General features: G+C 36.3%; 1 pseudogene; it reads left to right on the top strand.

The window, feature by feature from the left end:
• The first annotated feature begins 449 nt into the window (after nt 1-449).
• LOC123596816 overlaps nt 450-13033 on the top strand; it is a 30269-nt pseudogene continuing 17685 nt past the window's right edge.

Below are 13033 nucleotides of genomic sequence, written 5' to 3' on the forward strand. Positions count from 1 at the left end.
TGTAGATATATTAGAACACAGAACTGATAGACAATTTTGGTGGATTGGATTAGGGTATGGGGGGGGGGGGAAGGTACAAATCTAGCATGAATCCAAGTTTTGATACTGGAGTAATTGAAAGGAGTTGTAATTTGGTGAGCTGGAGAAGGCAGGAGGGTGGAACTATGTTTTCTTGCATTAGGTTTGAGAATGCTGATTACAAGTGGAAATGAGGAATAGATGAAATGCAGGAAATGAGAGTTCAGGGGACAAATCAGAACTGAGATGTAAATATGAGAATTTTCAGGGTACAGTATTATGTGGAGCATCTGCCTATATAAGCTCACCTAGGGAGTACCTGCAAAATAAAGAGAGGAAGAATTCCAAGAAAGGAGCCCTGAGGCATGCCATTACTTAGAGGTTGGGAGCATAAAACACAATTGTGCAAAAGAGATTGAGAAATCGCAGTCATGGAGACAGGAGGAGAACCAAGAAAGAAAAGGGTCCTAGAGACCAAGTGGATATATTATTTCTGGGAGGAAGGAGGATTGAGAAGCAGGTAAACAGTAGTGGTGGCTCCAAGAGCAGACAAGAAGAGAAAACTTCCCAGCTTTGGTCATAATTCAGTTACTTGCTCTGGGGTCTGACTGCCTAACAGGGGTGTGACTGAAAGTTACTTAATGTTGGGGGCTCATCCCAGACTTACCCCTGCTCTTATGCTCTTATGTCAGCACATCTTGCTGATGACACCTTCTAGCTTCTAATTATCTCCACCTCAAGAAGAATACCAAGCAACCATTTAACGATGATTATACAACTTCATTTTATTGGGGCTTCCTCCCTACATCCTCTTTGCTACAATCATGCTATACTCATGGTTGGTGTCTCCATTATCTCATCATTTTTGTAGGGTCCACACGTGCCACTGAACAAAGATCTTTCCATACACTTTGTAGTAACCCTGACAATAAATGTGAGAGTTAGATATTTTTGTTTCTATCTTAATACCTGAGAAAACAGACAGATGGGAAAAGTGCTTGCTTATACATGACAGAGCTCAGACCTCAGTGTATCTAAATCCAGAGTCCATGCTCTTAACTATTCCTCTGCTCCTGATTTAGTGACTACCATGTGCCTGGTTTACTCTCAGGAAAAGAACTTTTATTTCATATACAGAAAAATAAATACTAGGAACTTACCAAAATTCTAAGGAAAAGTATTTGCAAATCTTTCACAAACCCTTACCTCATCTCTCAGAATAATGTCTTATCTAATTCCAAAAGTTTTAAATGCCCTTTTTAGCTGGTAGTACTTTACATGGTAGTACTCTCATTCCCAGGATTTCTCTCCTTAAGGTATGAGAGTTTTGTTGTTGTTGTGTGTGTGTGCGTGCTATTTTGTTTTATTGGTGGAGGTTGGGCAGGTGAGAAGGTGTATCTATGCTTTTCATTACAATATTATTGTGCTCTATTTGAACTTTACCAATCATTTCTTCCTGTATCACATTTATAAGGCAAATACTCTTACTAGAGTTTTAATCTCATAAGTGTGATTCAAATACTTTACCATTTTTGATGGTAGAAAGTAAAAAAGGGAGATTTGTGCTTCTTTTCAACCAAAGTATCCGGGCTAAACTCAATTTACCTCCTTATACCATGACTATTTTACTTCTCAGCTTAGTGAAAACCAAAATAATATTTCAGTAGCCATGGAAATTGTATCCTGCCATTTCTTTTGGCTAATGCATGGTTGTTGTTCCAGTTGTTGAATTTTTATCTCATCAAAAACTTTCATTAATATTCCAATGGTTTCTTTAGAGACCATCCCTCAAAAACTAACAGGAACATGTTAATAACTTGATGGGGGGTCGAGCTCCACTAAGCTTCTCATCATTTCCAATAGCTCAACAAACATAAATTCAGAGCTGTCTTCTTAGAATTTCCTTTTCAATAAAAGCATGTACTTTCAGGAGCTAAATTTTTATTTTAAATTTCAAAATAACAGGACAGCAAACGTCCAGTGCTCTATATGCCTGCTTTAAACGTCACATGCTAATAACCATGGACAGATCCACAAAGACTCAAACCAGCAAAAGCTCTATAAACTAAAAAGGGAAATTCTATGAACTAAAAGCAAAATTCCACAGCAGAGATAAGCTCTATTAAATAACCTAGGGGTACCTCTTTGGCCTTATTTCTCAACCTCCTTCTTCTTTTTAAATCTGCCATTTTCATTTTTCCTATCAAAATGACAGAATCTGATTCTCTAGCCATATTCACCTTCTTTCAGTTTCTTACTCCTCCTCGCCTTTCCTATCTCCCTCCCCCAAATCTCCCAGTCTGTGCTACCTGCCCTGATGTCCAGAGAAAGTGCAGACTTTGTCAGATTTCCTAGAACACTGTAATTCTCCTACCATAATATTTATTATACTTTAGCATCATGGCTTCCTTTATTGAATCTCTTCAATATCAGACCTTAGGCAACGACGGCAAGGATTCACCATTTTGTCAAAAAAGCCTATCACATATTATGTACTTCATAACTTTGAGTGGAAAAAATGAACACATCATTAGAGAAGGTAGATGAATGAGACATTCTAGTGGTAGTGTGGTTTTTAGGAGTTGAGGCTTCCTTGGACCAAGAGTACTACATTCAAATCTCAGCTTGGGAACCACCAGCTTAACTTACTGACCTTGGATAAATTGCTTAATCTATTTGAATTTGAGGTCCTTCTCTATGAAAATGGAGGTAAAAATAGATACTTCCTCAGAGAATTATAGCAAATATGCAATGAAAAATTTCATATAGTACTGTATCCAGTACATAAAAGTATTATATATATATTTCTTGTTGTTACTAAACAATATTATTACTAAATAATAAAATGTGCTTACAGATCTGGCTATGAATTGCATTTGTAGCACCAGTTAGGAGTTTCAGTGGCAAATCCAAAAACAACTAATGGAAAAAGTTTACAGGGTAAAAACAGTGATTGTAAAGTAATGTGTTGAATCTACAGCCACAGACAATTAATGAAGCCTAGGATATGGCAGGACATTGGCTAACCTCTTAAATTCTCTAATAGGCAAAAAGGACAATGAATGTTATCCCTTTGTGCTTATCTCTGAAAATTAAAGAAATATAGATCGTATTACATATGTCATAAACTAAAAGGCAACCATTAGAATTAAAAATAAGAATTTTATCTTCTAAATAAGTATAAGAAAATAAAGACAGATGTTTAAAAAGATCATGGTATAGTGAAACACAGAAAACTTAAGTGAGGTGCACCTGGGTGGCTCAGTCAGTTAAGCGTCCGACTTTGGCTCAGGTCATGATCTTGTGTCGGTTTGAGCCCCTCATCAGACTCTGTGCTGACAGCTCAGAGCCTAGACCCTGCTTCAGATTCTGTCTCTGTCTCTCTCTGACCCTCCCCCATTCATGCTCTAACTCTTTGTGTCTCTTAAAAATGAATATATGTTAAAAAATTAATAAAAAATTTAAAAAAAAAAGTGAAACATAGAAAACTAAGGCAACAGCAGAGCAGGGAAAATAAAAGCAAATAAAAAAACAAAATTCATAAGGCATGGCAAAAGCAAGGCCAAATCTATTAGTTATGAAAATATATAAAATAAATACATTATGCATCCTGTTAAGAAAACAAGGCTTCTCAGATTGATACTAAAAAAAAAAATTTTTTTTGATATAATCCTCCAGAGACCAAATAACTTTATAAGGATAAAGTGAAAGATTCATTAAAGATAATCAGAAATTCAGTCTTTTACAATTTCAAGTTTTCCATAATAAGTAGGTATCACCTCTTTAATTAGGGAAACAAAGGATTAGGTTAATGCATGTTAAGACCTCAAAAGAGTCTCTGGCACAGAGTAAGCTCTACTTAAGGGTTTGTTCAGAGTATGACTTGTTACTATGGCTTTGCCAGTGCTATCCAAATAATATATCAAAACCGGGACACAACAATAGTATCACAATCACACAGCCCCCTTCGCTTTAAGGAGGTCTTTAAGTTGGTCACATATGTGGAAGGTCCAAGGTGAAATTTCTTGTAAAATTTCGGTTCTTTGTGGTACAGCCTATTCACCATCCTCATATCCTTCATTTCTAGACTAATGAGTGGCAGATAGTGATACTTTCATTATTTTCACTAAAACAGTAATAATCACATTAAATTGGTCTGCAGTTTACGAAGTGGAGTCCTATTTTCTGAGAGAATAGAAGAGTTAAGCAAAATTTAATTTAAAAGTCTTTGCTTTCTCCCACAGTATAAATTCAGCTATTGTACTCATTGATTTCATTCACTGAATCATTTGCCAGTTGCTTAGCAGGCGTTATGCCTATATAAAGGTGAATGAAAACACATGGTCCTTGACTTCATAAAGCTTATTGTCTATTAGAAAAGAACAATTATTATGTAACCTGCAAAACAAAACAAAAACAAAAGAAAACAAAACAACAACAACAAAAAGCAGTTCCATGAGAGCACACAAGCATATAACCAAGAAGTCTATCTCCTATTGACAGGGGCAGGCAGGCCAGGGTTTTCACAGAAGAACTTTAAAGGCCAAGGGTTTTTACTAACATATCTTCTCTGCCATGTCCATGATTCAATCCATCTTTCTAATATCCAGAATGCTGATTCACTAGAATAAGGACATTTATATTCAATAGATCCTTTGTTCCAATCTCCCAAATTAGCTCTATAATATATCACTTTATACCTTGTTTTATTAAACCCTACATGTCTTCTGAAAAATACATGTTTTGCATTCATTAGTCAGTAAGAACCCCAGGTAACTGCTGGGGTGGGGAAAAAAAGAAGACATACACCCAAATGGGCTGTTATATACACACAGTGAAACACTTTCAAACGGGTTTATGTTTGGGAAAGAAGCATATTGTTCCTTGCCCAGCACACTCTGCTTCAGCATTGAGTGGAGGGTTTGGCATTAGGTCAGTTGCTTTGTTGTGTTTTGATAGATTGGGCCATATCTGAAGTTCATTACCTGGACATGAAGGAGAAAAGCCACATAGCAAATTGGCAAATATCCCCCCCACCCCCACCCCTCGACTCTTTTCAATACCCCTAGAACGTTTATAAAACATTTTAAGTTAATCAAACAACACTGGCATGCATTCCCGTTGTAAAAATGAAGACAGTAGACAGGAGATTAAAATCACTTGTGACATCCAGCCCTGTATCCCTGTAGCATGTACCATCAATAGAGACAATCACTGTCATTGATTTGATGTGCTTTCTCCAGGTCCTTTTTCTCTGAATTTACATATACAAATGAGCATTCTAATTTCTGTGGTCTTTTGGTTTTTATACACAAAAAAATAGTATTATTCTGTGGATATTTTTGGAAACTTGTTTTTTCAATAAAGACTACTAAACCTTACAGATTTTACATGAGAATGTCAATAGATCTGCCTCATTTATTTTTATTGTTGTACAGCATACCAAAGTGAGGACTTTATTAATTCTCCTACCAGTGGGCATTTACGTTGTTCCCATTTTTTTCCCATTACAAACAATACTGCAGTGAATGTTCTTCATTCTACATGTAAAATTTGTGAACACTTCTGAAGTGTTGCCTATCACTTTGTAATTGTACATATTATCATAAATGAAATCAAAAAATGTCAAAAATCAGAATGACATGGGCATGGACCAATCAGCAAGGATACACAAAGGAGCCAGGGCAGATGCCAGGAAGAAGCATTCAGTATGCTGTGCTTGTTCCTTCTACCCAAATGACTACACTAGAAATTGGGTTTTCAGTGCTGCCATTCAAGAAACACTTTTACCCTCTTATGTATTTTCTTGTGATCATATTCGGCTAGTATGCTAGCAGTGGTGCTCATCATGGCCAAAAATTATAAGTCAAAGACTGTGTGTGTGTGTGTGTGTGTGTGTGTGTGTACATGAGCTTGCAATGGTTCATTATAGCTGATATGAAAATAAATACTAATTATTTTTTTTAAGAAATGTTACATTTCCATTTCAGTATGTAAATAAAGTAAAGAAGAGTAAGGAACATAACTTTAAAGGAAGATTTTTAAAGGAGATGATACCCCAAGATAGGTTGGTATCTTCCTCAGGAAATATTAACTATTTTTTTTATTCATTCCAGTCCTAATGTTACATACAAAGTTTGATCAGATATTTCTTAATAATTCACATTTTTAGTTTTTACCTTTTCTAAAATTTTAGAATGCTTCTTGTGTTTCAGGTCACTTCCCCACAAATACTCCTCTAGCTTTTTAAATTGTAACTATACCTTCTTAAGGAACTAATCCTGTGACTACTCAGCTTTCATATTTGCTTAAAAATGTCAAAAGTTTCAGTCATCTTCTTCTTAAGGTGCTTCTTTCATCCTTTCCATGACATAGAATCAAAAAAGAAGGGGAAGAAACACATGGGGCATTCCCTTTGCTGAGATTTCAAAAACTGCTTGTGATTACTTCAAAAGAATCTGAAAGAAGTTCTTTTCTGTTTAATTATTAACCAAGAATGAAGCATAACTTTTCCATAGTTTTTCTTTTTGAATAATGGGAAATGGGAATAGCATGGCATGTTGTAGTCTATAAAGCACAGTCTCATCCCCAAATGGAAGCATCCAGCAAAATATCATTTCCTTTAGCAATACCCTAGCGATGATTCCCTACCCTTATACATGGATCTTCTCTTGCTAACACCTACATACTATTAGAAAAAATTATAATAAACTATGTGAGGATTTGAAAACTGGTTATCTGACGGCAGCCAGGAGAGAGGAGTGTGGGTCAATCCTATCTTCCATGCCCCGATCCCCAATCACTCAGAAATATAATTGTTTTGTACCTCTGTGATCCAAAAGCAAATCAAAGCCATATTTCATTCAAAGTACTCATGGCAGAGGGATCTTGGGAAGCAATTTCCAACCCTATGATTTTAGAATCTATTAAACCTCTTGTTCTTATAATTATCTTCACATTTTCTCCATTACTTTACATAGATACCAGAATAAAGAAGCTGCAATTTTGATTACAGGATTGTTTTAATCTCATTACTTCTACATATCCACTTTTTCTCTTTAATTTCTAATTTGAAACATATTAAAATAATAAAAAAATTTCAATGATTCTAACACTAATTATTTGACAGGTCTAAGATCCTAATCTCTCAAAACATCTTACTTATTTCAATGAAGCACATACAATTCTAAGCATTAAGAAAAAACTTAATTTTAATTTATTCTGTAAATGAAGAACATTTATTTAATTTCATAACACATCTGGCTACTCAAACTGAATGTGAAAGGAAGAAATAGTATGCTGTTGAAAACCTAAAATCAAGGTTGACTACTTTATGCTGTATGGATCAACCCAATGCTTTTGTTCAAAACACATTTATTCTAAAACTATGGGATAGATACGTTCACTGGTCACACATAACTCTGATCCAGGCACTGTATTAAGTTCTTGGATATAAAGATATAGGACTCTGGCTTAAGAAGCCTACAATTAAATAAAATGCTGCATGGGTAGCACTAACAGATATAGGAATTACATGCTAGTGGAACATTATGAGTAGCAATGATTCCTTCAAGGAAGACACTGGGAAGGGCTTCACAGGGATGATGGTTTATTAGAATGAGTAGAAATCAGAATGAGCAGATACTGAAATTTATTTTAAATGAACTCCATATTCAGCTATTAAAAACCACATTGAGGACTGTTTTCCTGGATACTGTATCTACTAGCCCCTTCTACTTAAGTAATTTGTAAGCTGAATTTATAGGAGGTTGCCACAATGGGCAAATGTAAACCAAGGAAGTTTCTACTTTCCGCCTCAACTTTTCCATCAACACCTGCTCCCTCTTCAGCAAGAAAAGCTCTCCTTTCAGCTATATTGTATTTACATGATTGTGCTACAAAAAGAAATTGCTTTCTCAATTTATGTTTTGTAAATTTAGACTTTTGTGTATATATGTATGTGTATATTTTAAAAGTTATGCCCACTTATATAACAGACACTCAGATGCACATACAAACAAAAGTTTAGGCCTTGAAAATAAGAATAGAAGAATCTCCAACAAACACTTTTATATTATTAACCCAACTTCGGTCAGAGAATTTGCATATAATGCAAACAATGAGGTCAAGTACAAGTGGAGCACACATTATCCTTCACACTCACTAAGAGAGTGACTCGCTAAGACGGCAGCACTTCACAGTGGGAGCTGTTCTGTGAAACTTCAGACTTAGACTTAGCCACTTTTTTTGTTTTCATGAATTCTTCAGCATAGCACATTATTTTATTATTTTTTTCATGTGTATTTATTTTGGGGAGACAGAGAGACAGAGTGGGGCAGGGGCAGAGAGGGAGACACAGAAGCCTAAGTGGGCTCCAGGCTCAGAGCTGTCAGCACAGAGCCTGATGCGAGGCTTGAACCCAACAAGCACGGGATCATTACCTGGGCCAAAGTCGGACACTCAACCAACTGAGCCACCCAGGCGCCCCGACATAGCACATTATTTTAAAAACAAATTCCTAGACCTATTCTAGCCTTTAGAATACACTGTTAAACTCTTAAATCTACCAGTGCTCAATCATATTCATTTGCCATGAAAATGCTTTTCTTAGCATAAGATAGAAGAGTCCAACAGTTCCTTTGGACCTACCACATATAAATTCTCTTTGGGGAAGTAAGGTGTAAGGATAAAGAAAGGAGCAAAGTTCCTTTATTCTTTGACTACAAGATCTTCACATCAAAATAGAGAAGTGGTTGATGGGTGGGGCACCTGGGTGGCTCAGTCGGTTAAGCGTCCAGCTTTAGCTCAGGTCATGATGTCACAGTTCGTGGGTTCCAGCCTTGTGTTGGGCTCTGTGCTGACAGCTCAGAGCCTGAAGCTCACTTCACATTCTGTGTCTACCTCTCTCTCTCTGCCCTTCCCCTGCTTGTGCTCTGTCTCTCTCACTCTCAAAATTAAACATTAAAAAAAAAAGTGGTCATTGGGTTAAGTATACTCAAAATTTTAGAAAGCTGCTTGTACAGAATGACATATCAGTGCTTTCCTAGTTTATGTCAAAGTGACCCTTCCAAATAGAATTACATTTTTACTATATGCACAGAAATACACACATGTGCATTCGTGCATGTGCACACACATACACACATACATACACATGCCCCTTTACCATCCATGCTCCTGATTTGTCAAATGAGAGAGACAACCAAGAAGTGGTGACAAACAAGGAATTTTCTGTACTGAGGAGAAGGAAAATAAGTTTAAGAACTGGCTGCAGAAACTCACAGAGGAGAGAACTTTCTTTAATAGATATAACATTCCCATGTCTTTAGGTTTTGTATAGGGAGATAATTAATTTTATGTGTCCATTTGATGGGCCACAGTGCCCCAGATATTTGGTCAGATGTTATTCTGAATGTTCTATAAAGGTGTTTTGGACAAGATTAACATTTAAATAAGTAGACTTCAAGTAAAGCAGATGATGTGGGTGGATCTCACCCAATAAGCTGTAAGCCTAAGTAAAACTAAAGTGTGACCTCCTTCAAACAAAAGGAAGGCTTTTAAGAAGAAGTCATCTAATTTTCTTTCATAGCTTGCTGTACACATTGTGACCTATCCACCTTTTAATCACTCCATTATCCCATCTCTCATCCATTGATTCCAAATCCTCAATAAAATCTACTATATACATAGCCTTCAGTAGGTGGTATTTTGGAAAGTAAAGAGATTACATCAGTGTCCAGCAGTGTGATATAGTATGAAAACTAAACAGTGTATACAGGTGATTACATGCAGAGAAGTGATTGGGAGTTTAGAAGCAGCAGCAATTTCTACAGAAAAGATAAGCCCAAGATTCTTCAGGGGTGTTGGAAGATGGAAAAGCTAAGTGTCCCATTACCAGTGGGACAAGGATAAGGTGATCTTTGCAAACTGGGGATTTGTAAAAATCCAAAAGTTTGACCCAGGCATTATAGCTCTCATTATGCCACGTGGGTCATTAAAGCCTACACTTAGAATGCAATAGGAAAGAAAAAAGAGAAAGCAGAGAAAGGAGAAAAAAGTTGAAGAAAATAAAAAGGGAAATAATGGAGAAGAGCTATGCTTCAATCCCTATCAGTGCCTTAGTCTCGCATATTTTGGTAACTTCTCTAAAATCAAAGGCACACTATACTGCAAAAGAATTCAATCTAAAATGGAACTGGAGGATATAAAATGGAAAATCTCATACATGTGCCCTCAGGAAAACAAAACTTAAGGATTGAGACTGATTTCCCATAAACGCTTCATCTGCAGAAAACTCAACACCAGCCAAGATCTCCCCTAAATCCATTGCTCCACCTCCTCTAGATCCACCTGTGTCCTCTTCTAATCCTTTCCTTTATCTGAACTCTCCGTCTTCTCTATTGCTGAAACATTACCAACTGAACCTATTAAAACTCCCCCTTTTAAAATTAGGTCTTCTGAAGATCCTGATAAATCATCAATTTCCTACATCTCATGGACCAAAGCTGAACTTAGACTATAACACAAGATTTTTCCCAAAGTAACAATGAGGATCCTCACACGTTTCCTCAAGAATTCAATATTTTAATTCAAACTTATCTATTTATCAATTAGTCTACATGCTTGTTGGAGAAGGTCAAGCCCAGCATTGGATGAAATCTGTTAACTGGGAAAGACTTGAAAAATCTTTAGAATTCCAAATAATTCAACCACCACTTGTTTTATATGACCAAACTTGTGCCATAGCCAGAAGGCTGCATCTTGCCATCCCAAGGGCTTTCCCTAAATCAAGTAGACTGGAACAAAATTCAGGCATGCACCCAAAAGCCTGCCAAATCTGTTCATGATTACCATAACAGACTCCACAGTGTTTTTAGAGAAAATTCTGGGCTCCCTATAAATGTTGAATCCAGCAGGGTAGGCTTTAAGTCAATCTTTATAAATGGTTTAAACAGAGATCTACAGAGATCTACAGAGATGTTTAAACAGATCAGATCCTGATCTGTTACTCAGGAGAATCTACATAGAATGGGGAACATTGTCCACACCTGATCTGTCAATCTAGCTAATCAGTGAGCCTGCACCGTAGACGATGAATCCAAAAGAAAGGCAACTAAAATTTTAAAAGATTCAATTTCAACAGATGGAATCTCTTAAGCAAACTCTCCCCATTGGACTCTGTCATAATTGTAAAAAACCTGGCCTTTGGAGAAATGACTGCTAGAAATAAAAAATATTTTATTTATATTTATATTTATTTATATATATTTATATATATTTATTTATTTATAATTAGAGTTTTCCAAGAGCTAAGGATCAGACTCATCCTAATGATGGGGCTCTAAGGAAACACAAGGTCTGTTTCCCATTCTACAGTTAAATAGACTGAGGGAAACTATTCTCCAAATTGGGGGCCAATCCCTTGAAATATTAATTGACACAGGAGCTACTCCTCAGAGCAATACATTTATTCAAATATTAGTCATGTCAAATAAACCACAGTGGTTCCTATTTCTAAATCTATACACTTTTGTTTGAGACCTCTGCAAAACAAACACCCATTTCTCAGTGAAGCAGTACCTATTCACTTACTAGGATAAGATTTCCTTAAAAAATAAGTACGCTGTCGTTTCTTTCTCCCAAAAGAGAATAACCCTCAGGGTGCCTGGGTGGTTTCAGTCAGTTGAGTGCCTGACTCTTGAATTCAGCTCAGCTCATGATCCCAGGTTTGTGGGATCAAGCCCCGTATATGGCCCTGCGCTGAGCATGGAACCTGCTTGGTATTCTTTCTCTCTCCCCTTCTGCCTCTTTCCCTCCTGCTCTCTATTTCTCTAAAATAAGTAATAAAATAAATAAAATATGGAATAACCCTTGAGTTTGAATCCCCTAAATTTAAATCCCTTGAATCTACCCACCAGGAAAATCCAAACTCTTTTTCTTTCACATGTAGTTTACAAACCAGGGAAGATCAAACTTCAGATTCATTCTCATTATTAGATTTAATGTTCCCTACTCTATGGGAAAAACCTCCAAAACCATAGGCAGAATTCACTCTGCACTCACTCCCCCTGGCATTAAGATCCAAATAGAGCCCTTAAAACCCCTCCCCAGAATTAATACCATATAGACAAAGAAGCTTTACAGGGCATAAAACCTATCATAGAAGACTATACAACATAGAGTTGTTATCCTCTGCACCAATCCTTGTAACACCCTTATTTTACCTGTAAAAAAACCCCTAATGGTTGCAGATGAAGACTGTCCAAGATCTTCAAGCAATAAAAAACATTCTTATTCCTCACTATCCTGTTGTTTCTAATTCCCATACAAGCATCTATCCTTACCAAAAGTAAATTTTTCATTGTGATTGATTTATGCAGTGCATTCAGTTGATAAGACTGAAGTTGTTAATATTGATACACATTTTTGCTTTTACCTGGGAAGGACAACAATATACATGACAGCAATGGCCCACGGTTTTACTGAAAGTTCTCACAAATTTTAAAACCTAGATGATATAAAAATTTCTGGAGGCTCCATCTCACTACAATATGGAGATGACTTTTCTCTCTGTTCACTGTCCCAAGCCTCCTCACAAGAAAATAGTATTTACCTGTTAAACTCTTAGCCCGTAAGGGATACAAGATCTCAAAAGAAAAGATGCAATTTGTTCAAACTGAAACTGGATATTTAGTGCATTTAATCTCAAAAAAAGAGTTATACCTAGATCCCAACAAGCTTCATGGCATCTTAAGATTTCCTAAACCTAAAATAAAATGTCAATTACAGGCTTTTCTTGGGCTAGCTGAGTTATTTTCACAACTGAATTCCAGTTTTCTCCTTAATGGCACAACCCTTATATGTCTTATTAAAAAACCACTGAACCTAATCTTATTATCTGGGAAAACCAAGATAACTTGACATTTAAAACCTTGAAGGGAAGCTTAATAAATTCACATACTCTTGCACATCCAAACTATCAGCTAACTCTTTTCCTTTTTGTATATGAAAAAGA

Source organism: Leopardus geoffroyi, chromosome C1 (genome assembly GCF_018350155.1).
Source record: "Leopardus geoffroyi isolate Oge1 chromosome C1, O.geoffroyi_Oge1_pat1.0, whole genome shotgun sequence".
NCBI lineage: Eukaryota > Metazoa > Chordata > Mammalia > Carnivora > Felidae > Leopardus > Leopardus geoffroyi.